Raw genomic sequence first — 9,834 nt, 5'->3', positions numbered from 1 at the left:
CTTGTGTGACGGCTCAGAATAAGGGATCTCGGACAGTCCGTTCTTTATAGCAGCAGCCAGTGAACCCTTCGTATTCTTCCAATCAGACACATCATAAAGCGAGGGGCCTGCACTGCTTGAGTCAATTCTCAACCGAATCAGTTTCGTTAAGCCATCATATGTCTTTAAAAAAGATGTTTTTTAAAATTTTGTGAAGGATAGTCTTGTATAAAGATGCCAATAATGCAATTGCTTTTCGGCAGAGTAAATTGCCACTCAGTATATTTCAGAAATCGAGCACTTTGAACCGATGATGGATTATTTTGGCAATTTTATGCTCGCGGCGTATAATAGGAGGATAAATGCGGAGAACCTGCAAGTTGAATAGACACTGAACAGGCTGGAAGAGCTTCATTGTTTAATTATGGCAGATTCTAAAAATAGCAAGTCTTTCGTTTAGTCAATAAGTATGGCACAATGGAAAGATTAAGAATATGTGACCATAGCGAAGCATGCGCTCAGTTTGTGCCAATGGCTCAAGTAATTCTCCCTAAAGGCCAATTTGCGTCCGAAAATGGCACTGGCTCGGCTATAGGCAATAGTATAGAACCGGCTGCCCTTCATTCCCCAGCTGGTGACCTTGAAACTGCAGATAAGGGTAAAATAATTGACGACACTCTCATACATTAATGAGACACTTATCATACAGTATATCAGCGAGCACATTGCTTGCAAATTAGCCCGCCACTGGGCCCTCGCCGTCCAAAATTCCCAGATATTTAATAAAATCAACGAGGGTAATCAGTAATTCTATGAGAAGCACCAAGTTTATGGGCAATTAGCAGAGGCCTTCAAATAAATAGCACACGATATTAGGCAGCATTCAAATATCGACGAACATTAAGACAAAGATTAATCTGAGATATAAAAGATAAAAAGAATGTACACAGTGAACACAATAAGAGAATAACTGAATAAATCCTTATCGTCTCATGGAAATGTTGAAATAAAGCCAAGTAAAGGAGAGACAGCAAACGAAATCTCCAAAATCATCCTCAAAATCGGAAAGTAAACCGCTAATCAGGCATACATCGAGAAGCTTCTCATCAAATTATTATAGTACAAGTAATATAAGTCTTACATCGAAATTAAAATGCACGCCTTGAACCATCTCCCTCCACTTCGAGTATTGCGTGACTATTTTGAACAAATATCCAGAACTAATTAGAAAGACAAGGATTAAAATGCAGATAAGTATGCATTCTTGGTCGAAGTCTTCATCCCGTTCATTGTGTAGCTCATTATTAAAGCGGAAAGCTATGAAACTGCTCTAATTGCATCCAATTATCTGAAAAGATGCATGAACTTTATTTCAGTCTAGACTGACACAAGCAAATAGAGTAGCGGAATGAATTAGGATAAGATGCGGAAAATACCCTCGATCGAGCAAAGCATATTCGTCAAGAAATAGAAACTGATCGCGAAATAAGAGCCCAAATATAGCTTAAGCGATAAATTGACAAAGGATATCAAAAGAACGATGGATATCAAAATGAAGCTGGTGAAGAAGTTAAAGAATATGATTCTTTCGTTGGCTCATGAACAGGGACTGTAGATTTGAATGTTGTGACCAGCATCTTGAAGCTCAGGACATTCTGATACAACATTCATAAACTTTAGTTCCTATGAGGTGAATCTGAATAAGATAGGATTAAAGATATTAGATAATAATCATTAATATTGCTACAATAGATTTAAGAAATCAGCATCGGTATGGACGAATTTTAAAGCTAAGCAGAGAAAATTTCGATTTTGCAAAGGACGTCATGGCATACAAACAATGATGATTCCACAGTTTTATATTAAAATGGTGAATGCAAGTCCTCCATTGACCTGAATGAGAGCACATGCTTCCTGGTAAAATACGTGTTTGGCAATGAAGTGTGCACGTAAAGTATAGCATAGTCGGGCTAAAAGATAGAACAGTCCTTGCCAGATATGGCAAAACAACAAGGAATAGTTTGTAGCCAAAATTCTATGGATAAATTATAATCTGCTGACTAATGCTCATAGATTAAGAGCACTAAAGTGAGCTCACAAAAATAAACAATTGTTTCGCATAAATCTGCCCACTTCTAGCACCTCAACGACCAATGTAAATATGCTATATAGTATCACAGATAATGCCAGTTAAATTTTAAATAACAAGGTCTGTCAAAATATCACCCTTGAAATCAGTCCTCTGAAGCTCACTATTGGGAAGTAGTCCATCGACATTTAGAATCTCAGTAAGCTCCGTCTAGCCCGATCCCATGATCAATAGTATATTCTTAGCATTTAGCTTAAGCGAAAGAAAACCATTATGATTTCTATTTCAGCCAAAGAAACTGTTGGTAATCTCCCTATTTCTTTCTTCTCCTTCGCCAAACTAATTTAAAAAAAATTAAAATTCTCCAACAAATATTTGTAAATCCATTGGTAAAAAACAGAACACATTAAAAAGTAAGTGGTACTCAACAGCTATATTTATGGTGAAATATTTAAAAAGGCGCAATTTCGAGCCAACTGGGAGAAGAGATACGTCGTCATCAACTAAAAAGGCATCTTTTCCTACAGAAGCGGGATGAAAGAGGAAAATGCAACATTTACAATCCCAAGGGAAACAATCAAGGGCCTATGGACATAATTTACTCTCTTTAAAGACCGCTTGATCGTGGGCGTGAAACATGGGAGTTTAATTATGAAGGAAACCTATTTTGCTATATCTGTGGCAAGCATCGCTTTGCGAAATGGGAAAAATTGGCTTTTTTAATTCTATCGGATGCTTTATTGAATGCAGCCACCATTTATTGGCGTGATATCATAATACAAATTGCGTGCTCTAATCAATAGTAGGAGTTATATCGACTAAAGACAATATAAAAATATCGGATGCTTTATTGAATGCAGCCACCATTTATTGGCGTGATATCATAATACAAATTGCGTGCTCTAATCAATAGTAGGAGTTATATCGACTAAAGACAATATAAAAATTATTCAAATTATTCTCAATTGAGGAGTTCACTCGCGAAAAGAAACGGCAATTTTGCGGTTCATAGATGATTTTACGGATATTTGGCAGCCTTGCACTTTTGAAGTCCGAGATGGGCCACTCTCTGAGTAACTGTAGTTATTATGCAACAAATTCATCATGTTTTTAGCCCGGAAAAAATTTCTCTGTCTGTAGTGAGTCCATTTCAGCATGTTCAACTTCATTTGAGGAAAGCTTAGCTCTTTCTCGCCAGTTGATGTCGGCTGTTCAGTATGGTTCTCGTAGATGTAGCTGTCTATTTTTTATTTGTAAGTTCGCCGGTAGTTTGCACTGACTTATCTTCTTTATGTTAAGCTTATGATACTATCCTATTTGTTTGTGCTTGCAGTGTTTTGATTACGGTAATGGGTTCGAGTTGGAGACAGTATGCGTTTCACTTGTCCCTTAACCCAAGACTCTGGACCAGGGGTGCCGATAGTTAGTTAGAATTTTTGGTGGCGGGTCCCTTGTAAATTAAGTTTTGGTCTTTTCGGGCGATAGAGTGAGCCCTTGCTGTTGATGCCTTGATGGATGGGAATGGTGAGAGGAAGAGCAGTTTGTATTTGAGTCCTCATTGACTCGCTATTATGGAAAATAAATGAAATATTTGGTATGTGCACCCACTTTGAAATAAAATGAGTGAGATGAGATTAATTCATTTATTTGGTGTGAACCCACAATGGAGAATAAAAGATTCTTATAGCTCTTATCCAAATCCATTCCATCCCAAGATGGTGATGATAGTTCAGAATAAATATAAATACAAATCAAGTAACCTGTGAAGCACGAAAAGCAAACCAAGTTAGATGTGTTCATGAATCGATTGATCACTCGCCCTCCAGCCAACAAACAAGTCATCATCAAAGACAGTCCTATCTACCAACTCAATAAGCAATCATCCAAAAATATAATTCTATCAGCTAGCAAACAGACAGCCTAGCTCTTGCTGCCATATAATTATTTGACGGAAAATATACCTAAGTTTGCCCAAAAATAAGAGACCCCCTCGAAACCATTAATTTCTTCCTTTATTTCGGAATCTAATGTCAGAATTAATAGCAAATCCAGTAGCTCAAACTTCAGCAATCTAAGAACAGGAGCATACCTGAGCAATACGATGGCCTACGACCCCTATAAGCCTTCTAAATTTACCTAACGATAAAAGTCCATCATAACGCACGGCTCAAGTGCCCTCGAGCAAATCAAACACAAATACAGAGAGGAGAAAAGATTAAAAAAATAAAAATAAAAGGAGTAGCTCAAGGTAATCGCATAGAAAAAGAAGATGGAAATGCAGTTAAAAAAGATTGAGGGATTCTCAGCTTTTATGGACCATATTTTTGTGGATAAAAACGCCAAGGAGAAGAATACCCATAAAAACGATGAAGAACTTGACCGCATCATGGTTGGAGACCAATTGAAGAACTTAGATTTATATAATGGCATTAACGAAAACAACGAAGATAGAAACTATTAGGAAAAGTAAGAACCCTGCAAAAAATCAGGACTCAACATGAAAAAGAAAATGATCCATACGGAAAAGGTACCCGATGCACTCCTTAGGATTCTATTATCTTTTTCTTTTGATACCCATTTTTTAACCCCATAGACGAAAAAAGTGCCCAACTCCTTTCCAAATCAGTTGGTCTACAAAAAAATCTTCCATTATTTAGTAACTAACGAGTGCTTAGCAGACATTCATGCTCGAATTAAAAAATTGGAAGAAGAGCAGCACAAAATTTAATCCATCCGTATTGAACTAACGCACTGCAGTAAAAATGAAAAAGGCTATGTCGTAATTCATATGAAAGAAATATAAAGCAAGCAAGCAGCTTTAAAGTAGTAGAATAATGCGAAATAAAAGTTCATGCTAAAGAATCTCTGGCTTTCTAGGAACAGAATTGGAGTCATTACGAACCGTAGTAAGTTCGAAATCAAGCATTTCGGAGTGCCATCTCCGCAAGATTAAAAATCATATTGTTTTCTTTGCTATTTGCAGACTCCGTAGAATAAGGAAGAGCTTTCAAGGGATGTTCAAGGCATTTCTATATTTCGGGTAGAGTAACTGTAAATGATAATGAGAATAAATAATTCAAGAAGGGCGTATTTCTATGATCTTGAAAAAATCTCAACACAAATTCGGGAATACTTGGGAATTACAAACTTGCACCAGACAGATATTGCTCCCTTGGTCTACAACCCTCTCCTTCTTGAAGTAGAGCAATACGAAATACTCAATTAAAGCGAGAGGCACTTACTGGAGCCCATTTTGAGTCGAATTTAGCAGGAATTTAATAAGACTCAGTATAAATCCATTCGATAAATGGTGTTAAGAGATTAAGGAATCGTACTTTTGCAGGGTCCCCCAGGCACAGGAAAAACCACTACCTTAATGGGTCTCCTCGCCGCGTAATATCATTACTTTAAATTCATATGTTCAGACATGGAGACCAATAAGATTCTAATATGTGCACCTTCGAATGCTGCGATTGACCACATCACAAAGCGCCTTGTCTGCGAAGGACTGCTTTCAACAGGAGGGTGTCGAATTTACCCGAACATCCTGAGAGTAGGAATCGTCGAGACAGAAGACGCCGATATACGTAGCGTGAGTCTTGATGATTTATGCGAAAAGAAGTTGCTTGAAGTTCGTAAGTAAGCTAAATAAAAAAACAGCATGACGCCCGTTCAAACAAAGGAAAAACTCATGAAACTGTATCGCGATCTAAAAATAAACACATAAAAAATTAAAAGCAATCCAAACTTCGAGACTGAAAGCAAACTCATTCAAATCAAAGCCTCGATCAAGTAATATTAATCTATGCTCTATGCCAGCAGGAAGCAAAAAATATAGCTCAAACAAATCTATCAACAGCTCGAAAAGAAACTCTTTGACGAGGCTGACATGATATTAACCACACTGAGCAGCAGTGGGTCAGAACGGATGGAAAAACTGAGGGGATGTTTCGGGTGCTTGATTGTCGATGAGGCAGCCCAATCTACATAGCCAAATCTTTTAATCCCTTTGCAGTTGTTTGTGAAGAAGGTTCTCTTAATTGGCGATCCATGCCAATTGCCAGCAACTGCGATCAGTCAAGACTCTCAAATTACTCTTTTAAATCGCAGCATGTTCTAAAGATTCATCGACGCTGGGGTCAAACCATATTTTCTGAATATTCAGTATCGTATGGCACCTTCTATTAGGTAGTTTCCGAGTTGCGTATTTTATGAAGGCAGATTGTTCGATGATGAAAGTGTTAAAACAAGATATCAAGTTCAAAACTGGTGCGAACAAAAAACAAGTGAGAACAAACATGGAAAAGATTGTTACAAATTCAGCGACTAAAGTTAAAAGAGGCAGTAAGAAGAAGAAGAAGAATGTTTGTAAGAATAAAGAAGCAAATGCCACCGTATTACTGACTAAGAAAATAAATAATAAATAGTTATGCCGCCTTTGTTTGCACTTTCCTCGTTTTTCCGTAGAAATTCGATATTCATCGATGTAAAATTTGGATAGGAATAATTTTTTTTCAATTCGTATCGAAATACGGGAGAAGGTGCAGTTGTTTCTTATTTGTTATTCAAGTTCTTGCGAGATACAAAATTATCAATCGGTGTGATTACTCCTTATCAATCTCAAAGGAAACATTTATTAAAATGTCTACAAAAAGATATTTAAAAATATAGTAACCACTTAATTTACCTATAAAGATAAAAAACAAAAAAGTAATCGAAATTAAAACATGGCCTCAATAAAAAGTATCAAGCAACAGTGCCGATAGTCTCTACTGTAGCAAATGTGTCAATAGAAGTCGGTTAATTAGCACCAGACCCAAAGGTTACCCAGGAGTAATAAATTTTGAAAAGATAAAAAGAGTTTATGAACAGAGTTATGATCAACACAGTTGATTCGTTTCAAGGCCAGTAAAAAGATATTATCATTATGGGCTGCGTGCGTTCGAACCTCCGGAGAGATATCGGTTTTATGAAGGACGAAAGAAGAATAAATGTGGCATTAACACGTAGTAAACATTTGCTTGTGGTCATTGGAGATGGGGACACATTAGGCAGTAATGAGACTTGGAATAAATTTCTTGAATGGCATGAGTAAAACAGAACTTATTACGAAGTATCGGACCGGTAAAGCATTAAGAAATTATATCACTAAGTCAAAGAAGGATTTTCAACCGGACAAGTAACAAGAAAGAAACATCAGAAGTTAACCCAAGATGTCCGGAAAAAAGAAAGGAATTAAATAAGAGGAGAAGATTTTGGATTAAAAGTCACGCCCACAAAAAAAAACAAAGTCTAGCCCAAGTATTGGTATGAAAGTAATAAAAAAGAAAAGAAAAGGATCGAAGAAAGATTAGGAATCAAAAAATAGAGCACTAACGACCAGCAACTATCATCAAATTCAGTTTCAACGATACTCAACAGTAATCAGCCCCAGCAGGCATAAAAAAAGTCCTACGCCGACCAGGATCAGTAACGATAGAAGCAGTAGAGGTAAAACAGCCAAACTTTGGAAGAGAAAGAAAAACGTTAGAAAGAAGCCATGCGAATTCAATAGATCAACAAAAGATTAAAATAGTTGTAAGCAAGTTTAATGAATGTTAACTCAGGGATGGCTCAATTGTTTAAATGAATCATATATTATATAGTTACACAATTGCAAGCAATATGGTTATATATTTTATTTTCTTGGCTTGTAGAAAGAGATTTTAGATAAATAAATAATTTTCTACGTAAATCTCATAATTCATTATATTATTTCCTACAAGGTTGTATTTATGGACATCGGTTTGGTTCCCAAAATTTAGAACGATACCGCCAGGACATCTTCCACCGAGAAAAGTCTCTCACTGGATCCCACTTTGAATATTTCTGATTTTTAGTGCAGTTACGAATAAATTGGAAAGGGAGGTTTCGGCCGAGTCTTCAAGGGCAAGTGCAGGAAAACTGGCTAACCTGTTGCAATTAAAGTTATTGATTACTATGCGAGCGCAGCGAACTAGACCAAAATTGCCAGAATTTTAAATGACTCATCAAGCGCGTTGAAGCTCTATGGGATCTATTACACTTAAAAAGAGAAACCCGCCCTGGTCTATGAATTGTTCGGCAAGTCCCTTTCAGAGTATTTTAAATAGCACAAAAATGTCTTGAGCTAGCATGACGCGATGCAAATCACATACAAAATTGTAAAATGTCTTCAGTAGTTCGCGGCAAAATAGGTTTTGCACGGAGACATAAAGTTCGGAAATATTCTCATTAACCCAGCAGGAGAAAGCCAAAAATGGGAAAATGTACAAATCAAGATTTGTGACTACGGCTGCAGTTTATAAAATATGGAGCTTCTAGAAAATTGCGGAATCCACAAGTTCAGTAAGAATAACAAGAGGGGCACTACCACCCATCGGCCTCCATAAACTCTCAAGTTCGGAGCGTATACACAGAAATCGGAAATATGGAGTTTAGGAGTTGTCATCTACGAGTTGTTATATGGCAGGCTTCCGTTATAAATCAAAGATTACCTTGATGAATCCACCTTATACTTAAAACTCCTCTCCCGAAAAATTATATTTACAAACAACAAAAGCAGGCTATCTCAAATATGCGAAAGGTGTATGCATCCAAATCCATAGAGGAGAATCAATCTTAATGAAATTGAGGAATAACTGAAATAATAATTAAATAAGCCTCAAAAAATTTTGGAAGATACTGAGAAATAGCTCCTGAATAATTTAAAAGAGATGCTCGTCGTCTTAGAACATAGAATCGAGCTTTTAGGCCGCAAAAACACAGTGGACATCGAAATAGCATAGATTTGCCAAAAAGGAATTAATTCGAACAGTTTAGCAGGCTTTAAAGAAATACTGATGAAGCCTTTGCTACGCTACATGAAGAAAGTAAAAATTATCTGCCTTTATGCGAAAGAAGAAAAACAAATCATGTTTAATATAAAATAGTTTATGATTGCCGATGCTTTAGTGACTATACTAACTGTAATCCGGCTCATAGGAAGTAAATAAACCCAAAATGAACTTGACTCTGCTGCTCACCGTTTGAACTAGTAAATCGAATTGAGTAAATAGCAAAAGAAATGGACTTAGTATTTAAAAATATAAAATTTCATCGAGAAGGTTTGCAAATAGGAGATTTCTGAGATCTGATAGAGTAAATAGCTGATTTGACTTTATTATTCTGGTTTTCCTCAAATTGCGAGTTCCAATGCGTATTCGGTTCATTATTGCCCTCCCCTTCAAATTCACTATATGAAAATGTGCCAACGATTAAATCAGGAGCCAATTCAGTTAAAGGTTTAAGACATCACCATCTTAGTCAATTTAGATAGGAACTGCCTGAGATAAATATAATGTGCGGTTGTATCTAATGAAGCTTAAAATAAAAGCTTATATATTCATGTACCAATTTAATAATCAATAAGGCAACCCGATGACAAATCGAGCCCGAGACATATAATAGGCATTATTATTTATGTGAGATGATCCTTTTTTCTATCTCATGTGGAGAAGAATTAAATCTGACGCTGTTTTATTTCAGATAATATGAGTGAGAGAAAAAAGGACAAAAACCATAAAAGATCTTCACAGCTGCTACGAGTTGATGATACACGAAAGTCCAAATAGCAACTCAATGGGAATTCGAAAAACCAACAAAGCAAAGGAAGCCTTAAATTATTCCAAAATATCGGGTTGACCCCAATGCGAAGTCCTAAAAATACGAGATAAGCTTCGAGCAATAAGACTAAAACGTCATTACTG

General features: G+C 36.5%; 1 pseudogene; it reads left to right on the top strand.

Moving 5' to 3' along the window:
- The first annotated feature begins 5,495 nt into the window (after positions 1-5,495).
- On the top strand, positions 5,496-7,122 carry LOC148299070 (uncharacterized; annotated as a pseudogene).
- Positions 7,123-9,834: the final 2,712 nt, after the last annotated feature.

Source organism: Brachycentrus maculatus, unplaced genomic scaffold (genome assembly GCF_059751285.1).
Source record: "Brachycentrus maculatus isolate JH-2025_06_01 unplaced genomic scaffold, ASM5975128v1 h1tg001371l, whole genome shotgun sequence".
Taxonomy (NCBI): Eukaryota; Metazoa; Arthropoda; class Insecta; order Trichoptera; family Brachycentridae; genus Brachycentrus; species Brachycentrus maculatus.
The sequence above is the reverse complement of the archived record's forward strand: the minus strand, read 5'-3'. Positions and strand labels throughout refer to the sequence as shown.